General features: G+C 42.7%; 2 long non-coding RNA genes across 3 annotated transcripts in view; one reads left to right on the top strand and one right to left on the bottom strand.

Moving 5' to 3' along the window:
- Positions 1-20,009, top strand: LOC121133044. Its single transcript, XR_005869787.1, has 3 exons — positions 1-306; positions 3,847-3,912; positions 19,949-20,009. It is a non-coding gene; the product is annotated as an uncharacterized LOC121133044 (long non-coding RNA).
- Positions 20,010-22,332: 2,323 nt separating this feature from the next.
- LOC110341632 overlaps positions 22,333-25,976 on the bottom strand; it is a 123,220-nt gene continuing 119,576 nt past the window's right edge. For both annotated transcript variants that reach the window (XR_005869768.1, XR_002383598.2), the window contains one exon: positions 22,333-22,754. This is a non-coding gene — a long non-coding RNA (uncharacterized LOC110341632). The remainder of the gene's footprint in view (positions 22,755-25,976) is intronic.

The raw sequence follows: 25,976 nt of genomic DNA, 5'->3' as shown, positions 1-25,976 counted from the left end.
CCCTACGTCCCCCTTCCCCACCGGCGCCTAGAGAAGAGGCGGAACTCCAAGGGCTGCTTCCTCACCCCTTTCCTTGCAAAGACGTTTCATCCGCAATTGGCTCAATCCTTCGATCTCCGACCCGCTGCAAACGAGCGAAAGTCTGTGGCTTGGATCAGACCACCACTGTCCCAGAGGGAGGGGGAAGAAACGAGAAGTCACCTCTTGTTTCGGATGCCTATGCCAAGGGTCCCTGGTGCTGACTTTGGAGAACATCATTAGACTATTGCTCACGGAACTCCTCACAATCTAGGCCCTTTCTTGAAGGTAGACATTCAAAATCTATAGGCAGCTTTCTGCTGCCACCCCTATCGGGCAGGTGGAAGGGACCCACCCGGAGGTGCGCATGCGCTGAGGCGTATTCTCGCGCTGGGTTGGGGGGACCGGCCTCCTTCAGGCCCCTCCTCTCCTCGTTTCTTGTTTGGTGAACCAGGTAGTCTTTCACTGGTTCCCAACCCCCTGGGGAGGATTTCAAAACGGTGCCAGATCAGTGCCTCCGGACACACCTAAATTCTGGGCAGATATTTTTTCGAATGAATATTTATTATGATAAATAATTATATTCAACCGGTTGGTGCCACTACTGGCTTAAGTAAAGCTATATTTTAAGTTACATATTTAGATTTAAGTAAAAACACCTTGCGATGCATGTTCCCTGCCAGTAATCCCAGGCAACAACAGGAGTACCACCTGATCGCCTCAATCTCTACATATCAAGTTCCAAAAATCGAGGGCTATTTATTAAAAACCTGCCTGAAAGACAATCTTAAAATTATATGGTTTAGCCAGGTGTGGTGGCGCATGCCTTTGATCCCAACACTAGAATGACAGAGGCAAGTGGATTACAGTGAGTTCAAGTCCAGCTTGGTCTACACAAGAAAGTCCAGCTCAGCCAGGACTGCAATAATAGACCCTATCTCCCAAAATAAATAAACATAAAAATCAAAAATAACATGGCTCTAAATTACCATGATTTATAGTCAAGATGTTGGTTTTAGCTGTTGAAAACTGAGGCCCTAGGAAACTGGCAGGACCTATAAATCAGTGTGAGCAGTTGCATGAGTTTGTGAGACTTAGGCAAAAGGCAATTTTTCATCTAGGAAAAGGTAACCAAATTGTAACTTGACTAAAGTGTTTGCACGTATCACACAAACCTTTTTCTTTAGTGTTGTAATTTTAAATGTTTTAAAAACGTGTATGAGTGTTTCACTCGCGTGTATGTCTGTGCACCGCACGTGTGCCTGTTGCAGGAGGAGGTCAGATGGGGGTGTTGGATCGCTGGAACTAGACTTCCCGATGGTTGTGATCCACACAGTGTGGCTCCTCTGGAAGAATAGCCAGTGGTCTTAACCATGAGCCGTCTGACCAGCCCCCTCAGGTACCATCTAGACAGACGGGTGACAACAGATTTATGAGCCTTACGGATTTGGTGGGTGCATCTTTAAGGCACACGAATGACTGAATGAAGAACTTCCTCCCACCTCAGTTTCAGACAGAATTTTGCATAACTTTATCTTTAAAATGAAGAAGTAGAGACGGACCACACATTTGTTGGGCACCCACTTATTTCCTCTTAGACCTCAGTGCATCTCCCAAAGGAGTACACCATCCATTACATACCATTTTACTTAAGACTTCAACATCTTTATAGTGAACACATCAGTTTCATTATGTGAACAACTCTTCCTTTTTGAGATGACAAAGCTTGGCTGATTTGTATGAGAAACGGAAAAATGACATGCAGGAGTCACTCCCTTCCTGCTTATGCAGGGAGCTGATGACTTCTTTCAGAAGCTTCATGAGCTTTGTAAGTTTTTGTTTACTTCTGGAGTCTTGTAAGTTTCGATTACTTCCCGGACCCTGTAAGTTTTGTGCACCGAGTTCTAAATTAGACTTCCCACCAGGAGGGAATATTTTAGCTAAAAAGAGACTACTGAAGCTGGAGAGATGGCTCAGGGCATAAGAGCCCAATTCCAAGGTATCCAAAGCCCTCTTCTGGACTCATAGAATGCACGTAGTGCACAGACACCTCTCAGGCAAAACACCTATCCACATAAAAATAATCTTTAAAAAAGTAAAAAAGAAATGGCTATGTAACAATTTAGAAATTAGCAAGTAATTGCTGAAATGCTATTGATATGCATAAGTAGTTTATAATTTCAGGTGGGATGTGTCATAAGAGGCAAAATGAGACAAGGTACACCTTCAAAAATCCTAATATTTTTCCAGCAAAAAATAAGAGCACTTACGGAGATTGAAGATTTGAGTTTGAATCCCTAGTAGCTACATAAAGAGGTAGGCTGCTGGCTGCCAGTCTGCTCTGGGTTCAGTGAGAGACCTTGTCTCAAAGCGCTAAATAAGGCAGAGAGAGATAGATAGTACAGGACACACGTCTTCCTCTAGCTCCAGCACTTTGATTCTTAGCTTTGAGAAGATAGACAATTTGTAATTTTACTTGCACACACTTCCGTTGTGTAGTTGTTTTGAAACAATATCTCACTATCTAGAACAGGTTGACTTCAAAGTCATGGAGACCTACCTGCCAAGTGATGAGATTAAAGGTACGCACCACCATGCCCAGCACTTTTTTTAACTGTTTCATACATAAGCATGGTAGCTTACACCCATAAACCTAGCACTCAAGAGGGTAGGAGGATCAGGTGTTCATGTATACCAGTCTGGGCTACAGGATACTTTGTCTCAAATAAATAATAAATTGATAAATACAAGCTAGCAAGGAAATGGTTGCTTCTGGAGATGTTTAAGAAACATCCCTGTAATTTATTTATTTATTGTGTATACAGCCTTCTGCCTGAGTGCCAGCAGAGGGCACCAGATCTCATTCAAGGTGCTTGTGAGCCACCATGTGGTTGCCAGGAATTGACCTCAGGACCTCTGGAAGAACAGTCAGTGCTCTTAACCGCTGAGCCATCTCTCCAGCCCCTCATCCCAGTAATTTATATAATATCCAATATATTGGACAGATACCTAACCAACCAACCTAGAACTCAGCTGACTCCCTGGATGTTAATGTCACTAAGAGGTAGAAGACATAATTGAAAATCTTTCATTTCAGTGTTGAGAAGATATGACAAGTTGTAATTTTACTTCCTAAGTTCAAGTAGTCATCAGTGATCTCTCTCTATTTTAAGGAAGGATTGGCTCAAATAATAGAGGTAATTCCAATGACTTAGTCTTTCAGAGGAAGTTTGTGTAAGCTTAAAGAGATTGTTTACAGACTGAAAGAGCTTGGACAGTTGTCATTTCTGGAAAAATTGCTGAAAGATAAACTTTAAATTTTGAAACAAGGGCTGGAGAGATGGCTCAGCAGTTAAGAGCACTGGCTGTTCTTCCAGAGGTCCTGAGTTCAATTCCCAGCAACCACATGGTGGCTCACAACCATCTGTAATGAGATCTGATGCCCTCTTCTGGCCTGTCTGCATACATAATAAAAAAATAAATAAATCTTAAAATAAAAAAAGTTTAAAAAAAATTGAAACAAAGGTCTACCTTGCTTTAAAGCTTTCAGTATTTATGAGTAAGATTTTATCTGCATGTATGTATGTATGTATGTATATGTATTCCCCTCCTATGTAGTAGACAAAAAGATGCAAGGGAAACAATTTTGGTTGAAAGTGACTTTGAGATGCAGGTTGTTCTTTTCAAACGTATTGAAACAAGCACAATCCCTATTTTAAGATACTAGGACAAAAAGTACCGAGAAAGTTGGGTCCAGGAGTCACATTCACTCAAGGTTTGTTGTACAATTTATCTAATTTTTAATTTTGTATAATATTTTATTTATAGGTAAGGATGCTGAGACAAAGAAATCAAACAGCTCCAAGTCACAAGGTGGCATGTGGAGTGGGTGAGGTATGAATCCACACAACTTAACTCCAGGGCCTGTTCCTTTCCCCGTACCATATGGTCCCCACTGCCAGTATGTTGGTTTTTCTTTTCATCCAGTTCCTCTCTTGTTGGAGATCTAACCCATGGTCCATTACTCACACCAGACAGTCACTGTACCTTCGAGCCACATCCCCACCATCTCTGTCTTTCTGGTAATAACATGGATTGGATTTGAAGTAAGAGAAAAGGTTGTTTTAACTTTAAAAGCATTCACAGTAATTTAAATAGCCCAATTCTCAAGGACTGGAAAGAGCAGAGAGAGCACTGGGTGCTCTTACAGAGATCCTCAGTTCAATTCCCAACAACCATATGGCGGCTCACAGCCATCTGTAATGGTATCTGATGCCCTCTTCTGTCATGCAGGCACACATGTAACTATAGCACTCATATACAAAAGATAAATACATCTTTTTTTTAAATAGCCAAATTCTCCTTTATTCACTGAAAAAACACCTACATGCCTAATGTTGATTTTAATAAGTAAATAATAGCTTTTTTAAAAAGACAAAATCCTAGCCAGGCAGTAGTGGTACATGTTTTTAATCCCAGCACTCGGGAGGCAGAGGCGGGCAGATCTCTGTGAGTTTGAGGCTAGCCTGGTCTACAGACTGAGTTCCAGGACAGCCAGGGCTACACAGAGAAACCCTGTCTTAAAAGAAGGAGGAGAAGAGGGAAGAAGGAGGAGAGGGAGAACGAAGAAGAAGAAAAAGGAGGAGGAGGAGGAGGAAAAAGGAGAAGAAAGGAGAAGAGGAGGAAAAGAAAGAAGAAGATGAAGAAGAAGAGGAGAAGGAGGAGAGGAAAAGGAGGAGGAGGAGGAGGAGGAGGAGGAACCACTGTTACCTAACAGTTGAAGTCGGTATCCAGCAGGTGGTGAGACCTGCTATTAGCTATTAACTTTACAGTACCCCTGAGAAGTACACACTTGGGTTTCCATTTCTTTGTAAAACTTGTTTTCCCTTTCCCACCTGGTTCATAGTGTTCTATCATGTAGGATTTGTCCTGTTGGATCTGATAGAGCTGTTTTTGTTGAAATGAATCAACATCAGAGAAGTTCTTGTGTTGAAGGGGTAATTACATGGATTAAATTACACAGATTTTATAAACAGCATGAGGCCCCTGCACCCAAGACTCTCCTCTCCCCTAGTAATTGTTAACTGGTTTTACAACCCAGGGAGGAACCTTGTACATTTCTTGTGACTTTCCTGAGTCCGGGGAACCTCTTGCTCCTTCCCATCCATCAGGGACTGTTTCAGTGAGTTGCCAACAAAAGTGTATATTATGATTCTCCATAGAAAAAGAACTAACATTTATATATCCGTGTGTGTGTGTGTGTATGTGTGTACATATGTATATAAATAATACATGTGTGGATTATATATGTATGTATTTACACATGCATGCATATTTTTAAATACTGATTTATACAATTATGAATACTGGAAAGTTCAAAATCTGCAGTTAATGCCTCAATGCAGTCTTTGTTTTTGGTTTTTTCTTTGTTTTGTTTTGTTTTTGGTTTTGGTCAACTTGACACAAACCTAGACATAGCTGGGAATAGGGAATGGAGAAAATTCCTCCATCAAATTGGCCTGTAGACATGCCAGTAGGACATTTTCTTGATTAATGACTGATGTGGGAGGGCCCAGTCTAGTATGGGTGGTGCCATCCCTGGGCAGGTGGTCCTAGAGTGTATAACAAAGCAACCCGAGCAAGTCAGGAGGAGCAAGTTAGAGGGAAACTTTCTTCCGTGGTTTCTGGTTGAGTTCCAGCATTTCTTGATGGGGGACTGTAATCCATAAGTCAAATAAACCCTTTCCTCTTCAAGTTGCTTTCAGTCATAGTGTTTTACATAGCAATAGAGAAGTAACCAGGACACTTCCCAAGCCTTAAACTGTCCGCACACCTATGAAAAGGAGGGTTTATAGTTCCCTTACTCTATTATTCTACTTTCTTCTCCTGTTTCTGGAGATTTTAGATAGGAGATTCTTTGACTTAACACTTGCTGAAATTTGGTTTTATCCAGTGAATGTAAGGGATCATGAAGAGGGTAGGGGAGGCATTTCAGTACATGCTCAGATTAGACTAATTACAAAAAGAAAGGCCTATGTGATATTAAAAAAATTGTTTAAGGGCCAAGCATGGTGGTACACCTCTTAAATCCCAGCACTATGGACATAGAAACAGGCAGATCTCTGTGGGTTTGAGACCAGCCTATCCATATGTCAAGTTCCAGGACACCCATAGCTGCATAGAGAGACTGTCTCAAAAAATGGTTTGAGGATGAAGATTACAACAGATAGATGGGACATCTATTAATGTCCATGAGCTGAGACAAACCCTTCCCCTGCTCTTCTTTTTTCCCCACAGTCTTCTAAGAGGTGAGGTTCCATGAGAGTGGCCCAGCACATGTGCAGTGATGGCCTCACTTCTACACTCTGATATTTCCACCTCCTCAAATGCCTTCATCCTTCATCTTGGAATGTTTACATTTTCTTTTCGTGAAGTCTCTCATCATTTCAGTCAGAACTAGTATGTGTGTCTTAGTTACTTTTCTGGTGCTGTGATAAAACATCATGCTTAAGGCAATTTATAAAAGGAAGTGTTTGATTTGGCTATGGTTTCAGAGAGTTAGAATCCATGATGGCAGAACAAAGGAATATCTGAGACCTCACATCTTGATCTAAAACCAAGGCAGAGAGAGAACACTGGGAGTGAAATGAGTCTTTTGAAACTGAAAGCCCACCCCCAATGACACACCTTATTCAATAAGACCACCTCCTCGGCTAGAGAGATGACTTAAGAGCACTGCCTGCTCTTCCAGAGGACCCAGGTTCAATTCCTAGCATCCATATGGAATCTCACAACTGTCTGTAACTCCAGTTCCAGGGAATCAAAACACCCTCATACAGACATACATGCAGGCAAAACACCAATGCACATAAATAAAAATATCTTTTTTTAGATGACCACATCTCCACCAACTAGGGATGTATGAGTATTATTAAGTATATATTAAGCACATGAGCCTACAGGAGTCATTCTCATTCAAACCAACCACAATGCCCTTTCTTTATCTAAGACTCTATTTGATCTCTTCTGTGTTACTGATTATAGTAACTTAATAGCTTTTCTGTGTTCCTACTTACAGTGTACAAAGGTGTGCTAAGTATTTAACATGCAATAGTTCTTTAGTCATCACTGACACATTATAAATAGATGTAATATGCTCGCTGACAGATGGAGACATTGAGACACACAGAGATTAAGTAATGAACCTAAGGCCACACAAACTACCAGTTTCAAAGTTAGGATTCTAAGGTATGTTTAGCTACAGTGTCTGAGTTCTTAACAGTTACACTACTCTGCCTCCTGATAAGATCTATTTTCTTCCCTCTCTCAGAAACTCTAGGATATTACTCAAGGCCACCATGATTCTTTTAGCACATAGCCGCCTGGTATGTTTGGTGAGGCTTCTTATGGAATCCCTGAGATACCAGAATTAAAACCCTTGAATGGGGGTGGAGAGATGGTTCATTAGTTAAGAGCACTTGCTGCTCTTTTGAAGAACCCAAGTTCAGTTCTCAGCACCCACACCAGGCTCACAGTCACTTGTAGGGGATATGACACCCTCTTCTTGCCTCCACAGGCATATGCATGCAAACTGGACACACAAACTTGCACCAGCCATACACATTATAAATACATTTTTAAAGTTAGCTATTAGAACAGTATAAAAGGCTTCAAACACTCCCTGCAGTTCCTGTGGGTGTACCCCAGGCAGAATAGGCAGAATAGGATGTAACTTTTTTCTTTGTTTCCAAACACAAGTTCTCTGAGTAATGTTTTTAGTCTGCACAGTTGGCATCCTGAAATAGCCTTCCGTTCCTGCCCTTGGGGAATTTGGTTGAGATATTTTTACACAAACAAAGCTAAGTAACTTTCTGGTTCTTCTGAAAGTAGAAATTGTTTGGAATGACAAGAGTAAGGTGTATATTTTGGATAATTCTTTAAGTAGAAGAAAAGCACAAAGAAAAAAATGCTCCCATAATCTCACTGTTTGTAGCTAGCCATAATTGATATTTACATCTAATTTTTATATGTATCCAGAGACACGGATACACACAGTTGGAAAATATAATTAATAACCTGGAAGTTTTTGTTGTATGCTTTTTCTGACACAGAATATTATTTAATCCAGGCTAGTCTATAGCTTGCCATATAGCAAGGATTACCTGGAACTTCCACTCTTCTGGCCTCATGAGTATATGGAACTATAGAAATGCACCACTATCCTAGGTATACAAGGTGCTAGGAACCAAACCTAAAAAGGCTTCAGCATGCTGTTGAGCATTCATTCCATCAGCTGAACTACATTCTCAACCATGTTATGGTTTTGTAAGGAATTATGACAATATACAGTGAGCATGTTGATGGAGAAGTCCTTCTGTGTACATGTTTCTCTTATTGGTTGATGAATAAAACACTGTTTGGCCAATGAGGCAGGAAGATAGGCAGGACTAGGGTCAGGAGAATCCATATAAAGGATTGGGAAGAAAGGGCACACCAGGTGTTCTCTGGTAAGATAAGTCCACATGGAAATACATAGGTTAACAGAAATTGGTTAATACTTAAGACAGAGCTAGCCAATAAGAAGCCCTAGCCACCTGCCAACACTTTTATAAGTAATACAGAGTTTGTGTGTTTATTTGGGGTTGAGGTGGCTGCAGAACCAGGCTGGCGGGAAAGAAAACTGCCTGCAACAGCATGTTGTTTTCCTATATCATTTTAAAACATGTCTGGTATTGCATCATGATGATGGACATTGTTTAACCTCACCCATAGTGGTTCTCTATAGTTTCTGAGCTTGCCATACGTAGTCCTATGCTAGCCCAGGCATGCTTATATTGTCCTTCATTGTCCCCAATTATATCCTTAGGAGGGAAGGAGAGAAACCAAATTACTGAATATTCACTGTTTTACACTGTTAGTCTTTTTTTTTTTTTTCTGAGACAGGGTTTCTCTGTGTAACTTTGGAGCCTGTCCTGGAACTCACATAGATCCTCCTGCCTCTGCCTCCCAAGTGCTGGGATTAAAGGCATGTGCCACCACTGCCTGTGCCCACACAGTTAGTCTTGTACAAGGTAATATTCCCAGTGCAGCTAGGTTACCATTTGATGATTAAAAGACTTTTAATCCCCTAAGGTCCCAGGTGTCAGAAGGGCTGGAAAAAATTGTGGGGTAAGAGCTCATGGAGGAACAAGACCAGCAGCTCTAGGTGACACTGAGAAAGCCCCAAACAAGCACTTCAGTAACACATTTACTGCATGTCCTGTCTACTGGCTTCCAAGACCAACTCTACCCCAACACCACAAAGTAGCTGCTTCTCATGCTCTCTCTCTCTCTGTCTCTTTCTCTGTCTCTGTCTCTCTGTCTCTCTCTCAGACAGGTTTTTCTCATTATGTAACCCTGGCTCTCTGGGACTGGCTGAGTAGATCAGGCTGGCCTGGAACTCACAGAGAGCCTCCTGCCTCTTCGAATGCTGGGATGAATGGCATGCACCACCACTAGCTCTTCTTTAAAGACTGAGTCTCATGTGTCCCAGGTTGGGCCTTGAACATACTATGTGACTGGCGATTATAGGCTTTCACAGCTATGCTTGTTTTTTTTTTAATTTGTTTTATTTATTTTTCTTTCTCTATTTTACATCCCAACTGCAGTCACCCCCCTTCTCCCAGCTCCTCCTCCCATATGTCTTATTTTTTAATTATGTCTATTTAGTGTGGATGTATGTGCATGCAGAGGTCAGAGGATAATTTATATGAGTTGGTTCTCTCCACAGTGTGAGTCTCAGAGATTGGCAGTAATCATCTTTAGCCTGTAAGACATCTTGCCAGTTCCCCATGTCCAGTTTATGCAGTCCTGGGGACCCAACAGGGCTTAGTACATGCCGGGTAAATTCCCTGCCGACAGAGCCACATTGTTAGCAGCCCCTATGTTAACTCAGTTGCTTCACTGTGCCTCGGCCCTATCCCGCACCAGCCTATCTGTAATGCAGCTCCATTTTAATTCCTCTTACATCCACAGTGCCTGCAAACCCAGCAAGTGCATCCTGTCCATGTGAAATGAGCATTGTATATCTGCTTCCCACCCGAGTTTGGTTTCTTGTCTTTTGTTGTTTGTTTGTTGGTTCTTGTTTGTCTGCTTTTTTTGTTTTTGTTTTTTTGGGGGGGTTGTTTTGTTTTGTCTTTTTTGAGGCAGGGTTTCTCTGTGTAGCCCTGACTGTCCTGGAACTTGCTCTGTAGAGCAGGTTGGCCTCTGGCTCCCTCCAAAATGCTGGGATTAAAGGCGTGTGCCACCAAACCCTGGCTCCCACCCTTGTTTGTGTTGACTTCCTTAGAGGATTTAAAAGATAACAAGTTCTTGGAGTTGACTGAACAACGACACAAACACTTTTGTAGTTTGAGGCTTCTGCCCGGATACTGTCAGAGGTTTGGAAATCCCTATAAGTAAAGGGATTTAAAATAATCTTGTCTAAACCTGCGTTTGGAATGTACGAATTTTGACACACTTGTAGCAACGTAGCAATCAATGTTATGTTTTACATACAGCCTAGAAGGAAAGAAAACACCTGCTCGTATAAACAGGAAAACTGCATTTAGAAGGAGAGTTATGGAAGTTGATGCCCAGGGTCTGTTATTTCAGGTCAAATTCCACTAAAACAACTATCATTGTCCTGAGATGGATTATGGCGAGAACTTTTCTAAGGTGTCACAGGCCCACAATTGTTTGGCCATTACCTTTATAAGGCATCTACTATCTGTGCCACTCACTTAAGTCATACTAGTGAAAATGACAGCATCCACATTCTCAAAAGAAAAAAAGAAAGACAAATCATTGTGTAAAGTTAAGAAACTTGTTAAGTTCCATAGTCCTCTCTCTAATGATACTAGTAGAGGGTAAAATATACTACTTTGTTTCTAGGGCCTTTGTTATGAAAGTTCTGAACTCACAAAAATCTCTATGAGGACTTAATGGTTTTTGACTGTTCAGGCTAAAGGCAGATGTTCTAACCCATATTCTAAAGTTATAGCAAAACCCATAACTGATATTGGAATACTGAACTTGAGTCATTAGGCTTGTGTACAAGCACCTCTACCCACTGAGCTGTCTTGCCATGCCTGTTTGTTGAGAAGGGGTTTAATTTAGCTCAGACTATCGTAGAACTTTCTGTGTTTTTCAAAGCTGCCTTTGACCTTCTGGTCATCCTGTCTCCTCCCAGTTTCCCAATTGCTGGGATTATAGGTATGTGCCGCCACATCTGACTTGTGATTTGATTTAATTTTTGTTTTGTTTTCATTTTACTTTTCCCTGCGTTGTATGTACATGGTTTAGGCTTTCCTCCTTATTCCTCACCTTGCTGTCCTGGTGAGTGGTCTTATCAAGAGAATGTCCAGTGATTACCAAAAGGAAAGCAGTCATGAGCTACCTCCAACTGGGTAGAGGAATGTGATTCTCCTTGAAGTTGCTGCACCGGAAGGAGGCATCGGTGGTGGTGGTGCTGCCAGTATTGACTATCCGGTGCTCAAGGATGACCTCTTGGATTCTTCCTCAACTCTTTCAGTTTGTCACTAATCATTTCCTTTGCTTTTATCTTGCTAACAGCCTGTCAGAGATGGTTCTGCTGATGAAAATGCTGCTTCAGGCCAGGGGTCCTGGGGACCTTGAGGTTGGTGATCCAGTTGCATATGTGGTTCTAGCCCTCCATGTCCATGCTTTTCGAGATCCTGATGAATATGATCTTTGACTTTTTTTTTTTTTCGAGACAGGGTTTTTCCGTATTGTTTTGGAGGCTGTCCGGGAACTCACTCTGTAGACCAGGCTGGCCTCGAACTCACAGAGATCCGCCTGCCTCTGCCTCCCTAGTGCTGGGACTAAAGGCGTGCGCCCTCAACGCCCGGCTGATCTTTGACTTCTAATACCATTTCTAATTGCCTCTATAGACTTTGCAGTAACTATCCACTGTTGCCATGGATACTGGCATCATCTCCACATGTTTGCCCTGTGTAGAATGCCCTATGATGTACTGGGGACCCTGGAAGAATAGAAGAGCACATGTGCAAGTTGAAAGCTGCTAGGTGTTTTGAGAGTCTCTGTTTTCTCTTTTGCTTTCTGGTTGTTCTGAGACCTGGGAAACCAAAGATTCAGGTGCTGCTACTCAGTGTAGTGCACTTTCCTTCTGGATTATAGATAGCCTTCTTCTTGCTCTCTTCCTGTGGAAGAAAGTAGGAACTTTCTGCTTTGTTATAACACTGTCATAAACAGTTTTGAGCATGAGTATGTAGATCAGCAGGGTCTGGTGTAATCCCTTAAATTATTGACTTACTGGCGGGCGGTGGTGGCGCATGCCTTTAATCCCAGCACTCGGGAGGCAGAGGCAGGCGGATCTCTGTGAGTTCGAGGCCGGGCTGGACCGATAGCCTCCAAAACAATACAGAGAAACCCTGTCTCGTAAAAACCAAAAAAAAAAAATTTATTGACTTATTGAGGCTAAAGAGATGGCTCAGCAGTCAAGAGCATGAACTGCTCTTGCAGAGGAGCCACGTCTGAGTACCAGCACCCATGTCAAGTGGCTCATGATTGCCTGTAACTCCAGCTGCAGGAGATCTTACCAGACACCCTCTTCTGGACTCCATAGGCAACCCTGTCTTGATAAAACAACAAAAAAAATACTAACTTATGTGTAGTTTGTTGTGCAGGAACATGCATTTTAGTAGGCTAAGTACTGGTTTATAGAAGTAAAAGTTTGGATCTAAACTCAGAAGTCTTGTGAACAAGTTAAGGTTAAAAAGCATCCATCTCAGGCTGGAGAGATGGCTCAGCAGCTCAGAGCACTGGCTGCTCTTCCAGAGGACCTGAGTTCAATTCCCAGCACCCACATGGTAGCTCACAATGATCTGTAGTAGGCTCTGATGCCCTCTTCTCACATAAAGTTGCACATGCAGATAGAGCACTCAGATACATAAAATAAATAAATGAATCTTTAAAAACAAAAGCATCCACCACTCCTTCTTAGAAAAGCTGTCTGGAATACAGCATTGGAATACCCAGCTCAGCCACAGCCCCATGAATGCGTGTAACTTCTAATTATCAAATAAATGACTCAGAGTAAGATAGCGTTAGAACGAGATGAAAGTGGGAAGGGTAGGCTTATAATTACTAAGTGAAGACATGCTGATGTCATTAATTTGTCAATTTAAGAGGTTAGTGGGAGATAAATTGCAATGAAATGTAAGTGCAACCTAATGATTTATCATTACCTTTGAGACACAGTTAGCAACATTGTTGGCTTCATCATTACAAACTACTTATTAGCTGCATATACCCTGAAATGTATGCCCTTGAATTCACTGCCACTGTGTAGTATCATAGAAAGATATTTGGTCATTGTCCAGGTCCCTGGCACAGAGATCTTAAAACCCATGGCATTTCCTGAGCAATAAAAGTGACACAGCAGTTTTTGATCTAATGAAGCAACTTTATAAAGCCTCCATAAATAGCACTAAATGATGGGGATGGGCAGCTTCCCAGTCAGGGGCACATCAAGGTGCTGGGAGAAAGCTGTTTGTCCTTCCTTACTTTGTGGGGACAGGACTTCTGCCTCTGAGATTCCTCTAGATCTCACCTTGTATATCTCTTCAACCTGATATTCCTTGCATCCTCTACAGTACACATAAGAACATTGCCTTTGGGGGCTGGAGAGATGGCTCAGAGGTTAAGAGCACTGACTAGTCTTCCAGAGGTCCTGAGTTCAATTCCCAGCAACCACATGATGGCTTACAACCATCTATAATGAGATCTCATACCCTCTTCTGGCATGCATGCCAGAACACTGTATGCGTAATAAATAAATCTTTAGAAAAAAGAACATTGCCTTCAAGAGATCTGTGTGCCATTCTGATAAATTATCAGACACCATGGTGGAGCAGAAGTACTGATGGCCCAGGACTTGGGCTAAACCAAATCTACATTGTAAAGACAATGAACTTCAGTTTCAATTAGATGAGTCCATGTTCAAGACTGTCTTATTTTCTCCTTGGGCTCCTTTCTTAACCATCACAATTAAAACTGACACTAAAAACATCAATTTATGGGGATTATAAACCCCGATTGTGCTTCATTTTGGCGAGTCTTGAAATTCTGAACTTTCTCAAAGCCAAGGATCTCATCTTATCTGAGTTAAGGTCCTTAGGCTACAGGCTGGGCAGCCTGGAATTGTGTCATCATTCCTGAAGTTGCTGACATTGGATGCTCTGCAAAGAAAAGTCCTAGCTTCTCACATTTGAGTCCTGTTATACCAATCTGTTCCCTTCTCAAGTGTCATACTGACCACTAACTGGGTGTGCCAGGTGTCCCCCAACCATGGCCACAGTGACAACAAAAATGATGGGGTGTTATTCCCAAATTCTGAACCCCAAAATCACCAAGAGGCCCATTTCAATGCAAAAGTAAAGAGTCTTTTATTGCTGTTGTTACGAGCTAACCCCATTAGCTGGCGCCTTTCATCCATCCACCATTGCAGATGGCTGGAGAAAAGACCATGAGAATTCACGAGGCAGGGATCTTATAGAGCAGCATAAGGGGAGTGCCTAGGGGTATTCAAGTCTCAGGATTGGTGCGCTTCTAGGCTTGGACGACCTGCCCTATGTTGATTGGTCAACTGGTTGTTATGGCCCATAAACCCTCCCAGGGTGGTTGCTATGTTCTGCACGTCACTGTTGTGCACTTGTCTGTAAAACACACCGAGAGCCGTAAAGCACAGCCCCACTAGCTAACTTCTGACCTCCTAGTGACCAGGACAGGAGCAGCAAGGTCAGGCGAGTACATGTTAGTCTGTCGTGGCTGATAAAAGGGGGAGGGTAGTGCTGGTCCCTTCAGGGGACATGTGCCTTAAGGCTGTTAGGCCAAAGGGAGTGAGTCACTTTGCTGATATCTTCAAGAGATATCAGTACACAGGAAAGAACAGCACATGCGTAGACTCAGAGGGGCATCAGCAACACTAATTTGCAAGGACAGTGGATAGTTTTGAAATCCCCTAAAGGGGGCACAAGGGATGTCTCGGTGGTTAAGAGTAATTGATGTTTTTTTACAGAAGACTTGAGTTCAGTTCCCAGCACCCACATTGGGTGGTTCACAACTACCTATATGTGGTGGTTTGAAAGAAAATGGCCCCCAGCCAGGCGGTGGTGGCACACGCCTTTAATCCCAGCACTCGGGAGGCAGGCAGATCTCTGTGAGTTCGAGGCCTGGCTGGACCGACAGCCTCCAAAACAATACAGAGAAACCCTGTCTCGTAAAACAACAACAACAACAAAAAAAAAGGTCCCCAAAGGGAGTGGCACTATTAGGAGGTGTGGCCTTGTTGGAGAGTGTGGTCTTGGTGGAAGTGTGACGGTGGAGGCAGGCTTTGAGGTCTCCTATGCTCAAGCCACACCCAGTGAGATAGTTCACTTGTTGTTGCCTGAGGATCAGGAATGTTGGACTCTCAGCTATTTCCCCAGCACCACATCTGTCCGAATGCCACCATGTCATACTATGATGATAATGGATCAAACCTCTAAAAATCTAGGCCACTCCAATTAAATGTTTATCCTTTATAAAGTTGCTGTGGTGATGGTGTCTCTTCATAGCAATAGAAACCCTAATGAAGACATTATAACTCCAAGAGATGTGCCGGTTTTTTGGCCTGTGGGCGTCTGTACTTACACACACAAGTTCCTACACAGACACATAGATAGATTTGCTTTTGTAAGAAAAGCAAATTCAGAACAGCATTTCAAAAATATACAACTAAGCTTTAATAATCACAAAAGTCTTTTACATAACTCCTATTATTTTAAGATCCTGCCGGGCGTTGGTGGCGCACGCCTTTAATCCCAGCACTCGGGAGGCAGAGGCAGGCGGATCTCTGTGAGTTCGAGGCCAGCCTGGTCTACAAGAGCTAGTTCCAGGACAGTCTCCAAAGCCACAGAGAAACCCTGTCTTGAAAAACCAAAAAAAAAAAAAAAAAAAGATCCTGAGTATTTGTACTCATTTTAAGTCCCAGAAATTACAGTTTAATTCCCTGGGCCCTGTATCTTTTTCTAATGTGCTTTATTTAAATTCCTTCCCATTAAAAAATGTTTTATTTGAGGTGGGAGGGCTTGCCATGATTATATGTGAACAACCTTTAAGAGTCGGTTCTCTCCTCCCACAGGGTAAGGCCCAGGGATTGAACTCAGGTCCTCTGTCTTAGTGGCAAATGTCTTTACCCACAGAACCATCTCACTGGCCCTCTGAATGCCATCTCATTCAGTCAGCCATCAGAATCTTGGAGTGAGAAGATGGTCACACAGTTTCAGAGTGCACATAACCCAGAGCTTCCCTCCTCTAGAGAACCAGGCTCAGAGAGTAGTTTGCTTGCCGTTTGACTAACAACTGAACAGGGCTTGAGTGCAGCTTCCTGATTCTCACGTTAGCGCTGTTTCTGGAATATACTGTAGGTCTCATAACTTTTGCCTTCCAGGCACTTTTCTTTCTTCTGCTTTTATTTTTCCTGTTCTACCATCTTTTCTATCCCTCTTTTCACACTTTCTTTTTTCTCATCTTTCAAAATAAAGCTATATTTGCTTATAGCAAATTGGGTGTTTGAACTCGTCCTTCAACAACTTCATTCAATATTTATCTAATGACTCTCACATGTGCTAGAAATTGTGTGCTTACCAGTGGGAATAGTAAAACAAATAGAGAGAGATAGCTACAATTAAGGGATTTGAGAAGAGCTTTGTAAACTGATTTACAGGATCTCAGAGGTGTGTGGGGGAGAGTGTTGCATGAATCAGACTTTTGAAGAATAGAAGAAATTAATTTGAAAGGGCTGAGAAAAAGGCAGGAAAAGAATTGTATGCAAAATGAAGACATATATCGATCCAGAAGAAGGGAGCAATGCAAGATGGGGAGACATCAAGTAGAGTGGTGCATTTTGGAGGGTGGTGGTTGGAGAGATCAAAGTCAAAGCTGGAAAGCACACTGCTACTTATGCCTCAGGCCAGGGACCCTCTCAGTTGTCAAAGTCAGAGTAGCTAACACAGGAAGAGTGTGGAACTTCCAATAAGTGTCATGGGAATTGTAGACAGTCTCCCTGAAAAGAAAATGAGTAAAACCAAACAACTCAGTTTAGGAAGGCTGATGAGTAAGGAGAACTCAAGACCCAGTACAAGGGGACATACTAGCACACTTCTACCTCAAGGGGGAGCCCAAGCTCTCTATCCTTCATTCGAAAGAGATGTCTCAAAAGAATCCAGAGCAAGAAGAAAGGGGGAGAGGATGGCAGAAGAGGTACAGAGGTTAATGGAAGTGAGCTGAGACATTTTGCTCATTAATAATCTCTGAGGGCCCTGGGGTGACTCTTCTAATGCTTTTATATTTTGTCTCTTCCCTGTCTTTGATTGATGGTTCGGTCATTAAGTCACTAGGGAGAAAGTAACCTTGGAGGTCTTTGTCCTTGTCAGCTGCTGTGCCAGAGGCTTGCTATGCTAGGGACCTGGTCTGAGCTGGCAGGAAAGAATGAGCCTTCACTCCCAGCTTTCTTTGTGCACTGTTAAGAGAGAAACGATGAGAACCACGTGCATGATTCAGGATCCTGGCCAGAATGTTTCCACTTGTTAATTGTACGAGGCTGGCATAGAGAACGAGAATTTTGGAAGCAGGGAATTGATGGGCATGATTCTTGATGAGGGGACCTCATCCAAGCTTTGATTAGTAATTACAAAGCAGAGAAGAAAACCTGTTTCCAGTGCTGGGAATGGTACCCTTGAGAAGCTAGGAGTGGTGGCGCATACTTTCAATCCTAGCACTAGTGGCAGAACCATGCAGATGGGAAATGGAGGCTAGCCTAGTCTACACAGCAAGTTCCAGGGCATCCAGGGCTACATAGTGAGAATCTGTCATTAAAAAACAAACAACAATGAGGGTGGGAGGTGGGCAGGAAGAAAGAAGGAGTGCCATTGGTAAACCATTGCACATTTATGAGGCTCTGCCCCTCAAAGACAGAGCCAAATCCCACATCTTCAGTGCCTAGAATCTTCCCAGTATGTCTGGCATTCTAAGGAATGAAGGGCCAGACCTGAAATAAGTAAGCATGTCCTCTACAAACAAAATGTGTTCTTGGGTAGAGAAAACTTTGTTTTATTTAGTTGAGAGGGAAATAGAAATGCCAGGAGCCACTACTGCATACCTGTGATCCCAGCAGCCTGGAAGCTGAGGCAGGAGGATCTCAAGTTTGAGGCCATCCTGGGCGACATAGCCTAAAAGACCATGTCCCTGCAACAAATGGTAGTATGAATCTAAGACACGGAAAGGTGTTTAATCTGGAGGAACGAAGGAGGCCTTCGAGTAACACAGAGATGCTAATAGTATACATGCTCAGTTTTACTACTCTAGAGTGGTTCCTCACTGCAGTCCTCTGCAGGCTGCACAGGTGTTAGACACTGTCACATGCTTGGACAATTTTAACTTTATTGTTTTCTTGTTTGTTTGTTTGTTTTTCGAGACAGGGTTTCTCTGTATTGTTTTGGAGGCTGTCCTGGAACTCGCTCTGTAGACCAGGCTGGCCACGAACTCACAGAGATCCGACTGCCTCTGCCTCCTGAAAACTGGGGTTAAAAGCATGTGCCACCACTGTCTGATTTACCTTAATATTTTTGTCTCCCCCCCCCTGTACAATGAGAGCATTTTAAACATTCCCTTTATGACTCAGTTACTTATCAGGATTATTTTCCAAGTGTAAATTCCTAAAAGCAGAATTGGTACTCAAGGTTTTTGATATCTATTAACAAATTGCCTGGTAAAATCATGTATTGTACAAATGGCTATGACATGTAAGTCTTGGGATTCTTCACTTATTTGATAATTACTTCAGTTATATCTTTGAATGTTAATTGGTCACTTACATTTCTTCCATGAATAGAGCATTCATATTTATTGCGTATTTTAAAAAATTAGGATGTTTGCCCATTATTTTGTCTGAGATAGCTTTCCTTTTATTGTGGTGGGAGGAGTTCAATGTCTCTACTGTTTCAAAGTTCTTTTTTTTTTTTTTTTTTTTTTTTTTTTTTGGTTTTTCGAGGCAGGGTTTCTCTGTGGCTTTGGAGGCTGTCCTGGAACTCGCTTGATAGTCCAGGCTGGTCTCGAACTTACAGAGATCTGCCTGCCTTCAAAGTGAAGAAACATAACCAATGTCTTAGTCAATGTTCTCTTGTTGTGAAGAGACAACATGATCAAGGCAACTCTTTTTTTTTTCTCAATATATGTTTTTATTTAAATTAGAAACATGAATGCTGGCCGGGCATTGGTGGGGCACGCCTTTAATCCCAGCACTCGGGAGGCAGAGGCAAGAGGATCTCTGTGAGTTCGAGACCAGTCTGGACTACCAAGGGAGTTCCAGGACAGCCTCCAAAGCCACAGAGAAACCCTGTCTCGAAAAAACCAAAAAAAAAAAAAATGAAACATGAATGCTTCACATATCAATCCCAGCTCCCTCTCCCACCCCTCCTCCCTTGTCCCTCCACTAGGCCCCCAGACCCCCATCCAATCCCCACATCATTCCCCAGGGAGGGTGAGTCCCTCCTTGGGGGGGAATCTCTAAAGTCTGTCATTTCATCCAGGGCAGGACCTAGGCCCTTTCCCATGTGTCCAGGCTGAGAGAGCATCCCTCTATTTGGAATGGGCACCCAAAGATAATTCATAAACCATGGTAAACACTGATCTACTACCCAAGGCCCCAGTGATTTCTGTGGCCTCCTCTCTAGCACTACATTCATGGAGTCTGGATCAGTCCGCTGTTGGCCTCTCAGCCATCAGTCTGGGATTCAAGAGCTCCCCCTTATCCTGTCAGCTGTCTTTGTGGATTTCACCATCATGGTCTTGACCCCTTTGCTCATCACTCCTCTATCTCTGTCCCTAGGTTCCAGGAGTTCAGTTCAGTGTTTAGCTGTGGATATCTGTCTCTGCTTCCATCAGTCCCTGGATGAAGGTTCTAGGATGGCATATAAGGTAATCATCAACCCTATCATCAAGGAGGGGCTATTAGTGTAGTCTCTCCACTATTGCTTAGTTTGCCAGTTGGTGTTATCCTTGTAGATCTCTGGAGATCTCACTAGTGTCAGCTCTCTCCTCAAGTCTAAAATGACTCGATCTATTATGGTATCTCTCATCCTGTTCTCTTCTATTCTTACCTCGACTCAACCTTTTTGCTCCCCCATGTCTTCTTCGTCCCTCCTCTTATCCCCCTCTCTTTTTCTTGGTTCCCTCTCCCCTCCCCCGGATGTTCGCAATGTGCTCAGGAGATCTTGCTTCATTCCACTTCTCTGGGGTATCACGCATCTCTCTTGGGAACTTCCTTGTTTCCCAGACTCACTGGCACTGGGATTGTACAAGACAACTCTTATAAGAGAAAGCATTTAACTGGGGTTTGCTTACAGGTCAGAGATTTAGTCCATTATCATCATGGTGGGGAGCATGGCAGCACACAGGCAATGTGCTGGAAAAGTAGCTGGGATTAGCTTGCAGCCAGAAGAGAAGGCACAATAAAAGAAAATTCCATGCAGAGGTTCTTGGATGCCCATCACCCTTTCTGAAGTAAATTGGTGCTGTCAGGAGCAGACGTGTCACACTGTCATCTAAAGCCACAGGTTATTAAAACATCTTCAATGCCATATTCTACAGGTCTCTGAAGTGTTTGTAGACTACCTATCTATCTAAAATGTGTCTCTGTTTAATCTCTAAAATATACCTAACATGACCACAAGTTTGATCATTATAGATGATTAACCACTAACCTGTATTTCCTTTTTGCTTTTAGATTTTCAAGACAAGGTTTCTCTTTGTAGTTTTGGCTACCCTGGAGCTACACTTTGTAGATCAGTCTGGCCTCGAACCCACGGAGATCCACCTGTCTCTGCCTGCCAAGTGTTGGGATTAAAGGCGTGCATCACCATTACCCAGCCTAACCTGTATTTCTTAATTATAAATTACATTTTTCTTACTTTTTTGTTTTTCAAGACAGGGTTTCTCTGTGCAACAGCTCTGGTTGTCCTGGAACTCACTTTGTAGACCAGACTGGCCATGAGCTCACAGAGATCTGCCTGCCTCTGCCTCCAAAGTGCTGGGATTAAAGGTGTACACCACCATTGCCCAACATATATATTACATTTTTAAATAAGCTGCATAGGTACAATAACTTAAATAAGAGTAGTAGCATATATACAGAATAACAAAAGTAACCTTAAATTTGTATAAATATACAAAAATCTATACCAGTATAAAATATTTGAGATCAATAGTTTAAAGTAGATTTAACAATCTACTCTCTTATCCTATCCTTTCCATATCTCCCTTTTTCTTTTCAGAAAGAGATCCTTGAATTCAGCCTCCCTTGCTTAGTCTTTTCCTTTACCACGACCAGTAACAATTTGCAACCAACTTCCCTAAGAAATGATAAACATCTATAAGTCATTAAATGACCTAAAATCACCCAACTGCCTCTTGTGAATGTGGATGTTGTGTTCTCTAGACTGCTTCCTGTTGTCTTGGAGCAATGGAATCTTTAGGAGATGTAAAGGGAAGCCTTTTCCTTGAGAGAAGCCTTCCCGCCAGCCTGGTTCTAGAGCCGCATCAGTCCCAAATAAACACACAGGAGACTATATTAATTATGAAGCTATTGGCCTTGCTTGTTTCTTACTGGCTAGCTCTGATTTAAGTAATTACTCCATAATTGTTTTTGTTTTTGTTTTTTGTTTTTGGTTTTTGGTTTTTCGAGACAGGGTTTCTCTGTGGCTTTGGAGGCTGTCCTGGAACTAGCTCTTGTAGACCAGGCTGGCCTCCAACTCACAGAGATCTGCCTGCCTCTGCCTCCCCAGTGCTGGGATTAAAGGCGTGTGCCACCAACGCCTGGCCCATAATTGTTAATCTAAGTATGTCTCTTAGTGGAGCAGTTTCCAGGCTTCCTACCCCATGGCGTTACATCTAGACTCTCTGTGTTTCTCCTTCCCAGAGTCCTCCTGGACTCCTAGTCCCACCTATCTCAATTCCTATTGGCCCAACAGTGCTTTATTGACATAATCACAGGACTTCCCACATCAAGGAGACCCTGATAAAATTAAGGCAGTGGTCAAGTCCTGGGATTGCTAGCTACTTGTTCAGTCTCTGTGTAATTGGAAAGTGCAAGGCTTATCTGAAGTCCTGTCTGGAGTAGTGCTTGAGGCTGGACCATCTCAGCTAGCAGCTTTGGAGTTGTTTTGGATGCAGAATTTTGAGGAAATTGCAATAGAGGCATTCTGAGATGCTGGATCACTTGGGCTACGTGTCTTTATTGGTATGTGGTTCTTTTATTCTGAAGGCACACAAACTTTTAAAGCTAACATCATATCTGCATTAACACAAGTATGGAATGTACAGTGTGGACAAGTCAGCTAAAGATGATCTTTTTTGTTGTTGCTCTGTGTTGGGTAGATAAAAGGCATCTGTCAACTTTATAAGTGCATTTGGACTGTATAGCCACACTGTTATGAGGACTCTGTAGCCAACAAGATTTATCATGTCTCATCCAGTCTCAAAGATGTTCCCATGCAAAGGGATCAGCATACACAGCACGTGTCCTGTAGTCTTTCCTGGCTTCCTTCCTCGTGTCTGAAGCCGAGATCCTCAGGCGGTCTCCCCTGGTCAAAGCTGATCTTTATTAATTTTGAAGGAATCCAAAGCTTTTTCTTTTCCTGTGGAAACAAAAGCATACCCTCTCACCCAATGAAACACATTTCCATTCTGAATCTGAGACTTCCCTAAAGCAGCTGCTATTCACTCATCAGCATTTTAAAAAATTCAGTCAACAAAGCAACACACAGGACCCAGGTGCCCTGTGTATATCCTATCCTTATGCAGTTTATTATTATTATTACTTTACTCTCTCTTTAAAGACTTAACTTTATTATTTTAAAACTATTTTTCTATGACTGTCTATACCCATTTTCTTCAGCATCTAAGAACATTTTTAAGCATATTCTATCTGTTCAGAGGTTTTCTCAATCGGGGCCTAACTTTCCTAGCACCTGTAGCCACACGCTTAAAGAGTTCTCTGAGGCATGAGCCGAAACTTAAACTACTAAATGGCAGCTAGGCCCTCTGCTGTGTGGCTTCAGCTTAGCACATGGCCCGGAGGCTGTCTCTACCCCCTTTGTGTCAGTGAGAGGGGAGCTCATGCCTGTGGGCCTGGCCTGGAGACTGGGAAAATTCTAGGTCTATATTGTGGTAGGCACTTTGACCTAGTCTCTGGCCACCATGTAGCACTGTTCATAAATACCATTCAAGTGCTCAGTAGCCGGGTTCCTAGAAGAGTCATGCCTCTACGCCATAAGCACAGAACCTACTCAGAACTTATTTTTCAGCTTTCTCAGGCCCAATGTAGATTTATATGCCACATGATGGGTACCACACGTAGCATTTATCTAATTATTCTTTTATCAATAAAAACTTAGGTGTGAGATATCAGGGTAAAAACCTGATTGATCAGAGACATGGCAGAGAAGCAACTGTTGCACCCAGACTCTGGACCCCCCCAAACCACCAAGAGACCAGATCCAATGCAAAACCAAAGAGTCTTTTAAATTATGAGTTACCTTGGGTCCTTCATCTGTCCCACACAGTGGGTGGAGTAGGAGATATGAGGGGCAGCAGTGGGGCAGGGCATATATGGGGCAGGGGGCGCAGGGGGGGGGGGAGGGGGAAGGTCCTGCTAGTTGCATATTAACAACCTCAGGATTGGCAAACCTCCGGGCTGGGAGAACCTGTCCCAAGTTAATTGGTCAGCTGCAGCTGCAAAAAGGTTTATGCTAGAGGCCATTCAAGGGCACTTAAGCACTTTCAAAGCCTGCCAGGTAACTTCTGATTGGTTCCTTAACACATGAAGGGTATCCGGCAGTTTCTTCCCAGTAATTAGGAAAAGGTGTGTGTGTGTGTGGGCCTACGTCTTGCTGGGTCTTTTCTGCATCCTGTCATGGCTGCCAAAGCAGGGGGTTGGGTGAGGGTCTGGGCCCTTCAGTGACCAGTGACCTCCCCCCAGCCTCCCAGTCCCCCTCACCCTCTCCTCCAAGAGGGTCAAGCCTCTTTCTTTTTCTTTTTTCTTTTTTTTGGTTTTTCAAGACAGGGTTTCTCTGTATTGTTTGGAGGTTGTCCTGGAACTCGCTCTGTAGACCAGGCTGGCCTCGAACTCACAGAGATCCTCCTGCCTCTGCCTCCGGAGTGCTGGGATTAAAGGCGTGTGCCACCAACGCCTGGCTGGGTCAAGCCTCTTTCTAAGCCTCTCCCTACTACTTCCTGTGCTCTCTATATGTCCTGGGTCCTCCAAAACCCCTATGGCTAATTTTGTTCAGCTAATAACTAGCTCCACCCTGGGAGTCAAGGTAAACTTTGTCAGTCTCTGGAGTGTCAGAGTATGATCAAAATATTCCACAACAGCTTTGGTTTGTTTGGTTGTTGTTTAAGACAGGGATTCACTATGTAGCCCATAGTGGTCTGAAATTCACAGAGATCCATCTGCCTCTTCCTGGGAAGTGCTGGGATTAAAGGTGTGCATCACCACCACATTCATCTTGAGACGAAGGTTTTGAGAATGGCCTTGAGAATATAAGCGTTTGCCTTCATATGGTAACTGCCACTTTGAAATTCCATTAATAATCCCCTAACCACAGCTTTAACAGCTTCTTATATTGCTTCCACTTCTCTAATTCATCCTACTTTATGAGAAAACAAAACAACAACAAAAGACTTTTTTGACATCCCACCACCCCCACTGCTTGATCTGGCTGGGTTTATTAAAAATCCTCAATACTGGTCCTCCACCACCATTCCGTTGCTGGGGATTTAACTCAGGCCTTGTATATGCCAGGCAAGGGTTTTAGCACGATGCTGCATTGCAGCCTCTCATCACTTTCATCGCATTGAGTCAGGCACAGAAAGACAAGTGCTGCACATTCTAGCCCATCTGTGGAATCTAAAAAGCAACTGATCATTTAGAGTAGATAGTAGAATAGGAGTAAATTAGAAGGCAGGAAGGGAGGAGGAATATACATTTAAAATAATTAGAGTCTGAACGTTCCCAACACATGGAAGTGATTTTTGAGGAGATACACCAATTATCCCAATTTGATTTTTGTGTAGTACATAGTTGTATTGAATTACAATACTATACTCCATAAATAAGCACAAATGTCAACTTAAATATTATTAAAGTCCTTTCTCTGCCTGGGAAGTATGTCTTTCTTCTTTCTTCAATCTGTATCCTGAATTCTTATATCCTAGACAAACTCAGTGTCTTGGAGATTACTACTAACTCTTCTTTTCCAAGCCCTGGCGACCACTAAATGTTGTTTATCCTGCCTGACTTAAGCTCCTGAATCTTTCTCAAGACTCTGACCTGCTCACCCACAAAAGCTCCCACCCTGAGACTCTGCCAGGCCTTTTAAGTTTTATCCCATCCCGCCTCCTTCCCTCTGCTTTTGCTATTATGTACCAAGGATGGCTCTTTGACACTTCCCTTACTTCTCGTTCCATCAGCTTCCTGACTTTTGACTCTTGTCAGTGTCACATAACATACTCCAGTGACCCAAATGAATTCAATGGCTATGTCTTTGGCTAAGGAGACAGGGAAATCAGTAAATTTAACCTTTCAGTTTCTTGGGAAATGTTTCAGGAATCCTCAGTTTTTTCAGGGTTTTGCTATAAAGACTATCCTCATATTGAAGGTTTCTGAAGTATTGGTTAATTGATGGGAAAATTGGTTGGGAAGGTACAAAGCATTCTAGCTTCTCAGTATGTCAGATCTTTCTTATGAAGACACTTATGAAGCCGATAGGTTCTACCCAGGTAATACAGGAAACTCTCCCTAGCCTAAGATCTTTAATTATATTGGAACCACCCCCTAATACTTTTTTTGTCAAATA

Source organism: Mesocricetus auratus, unplaced genomic scaffold (assembly GCF_017639785.1).
Source record: "Mesocricetus auratus isolate SY011 unplaced genomic scaffold, BCM_Maur_2.0 Super-Scaffold_4256, whole genome shotgun sequence".
NCBI classification, from domain to species: Eukaryota; Metazoa; Chordata; class Mammalia; order Rodentia; family Cricetidae; genus Mesocricetus; species Mesocricetus auratus.
This window is presented reverse-complemented; position numbering and strand designations above follow the sequence as displayed.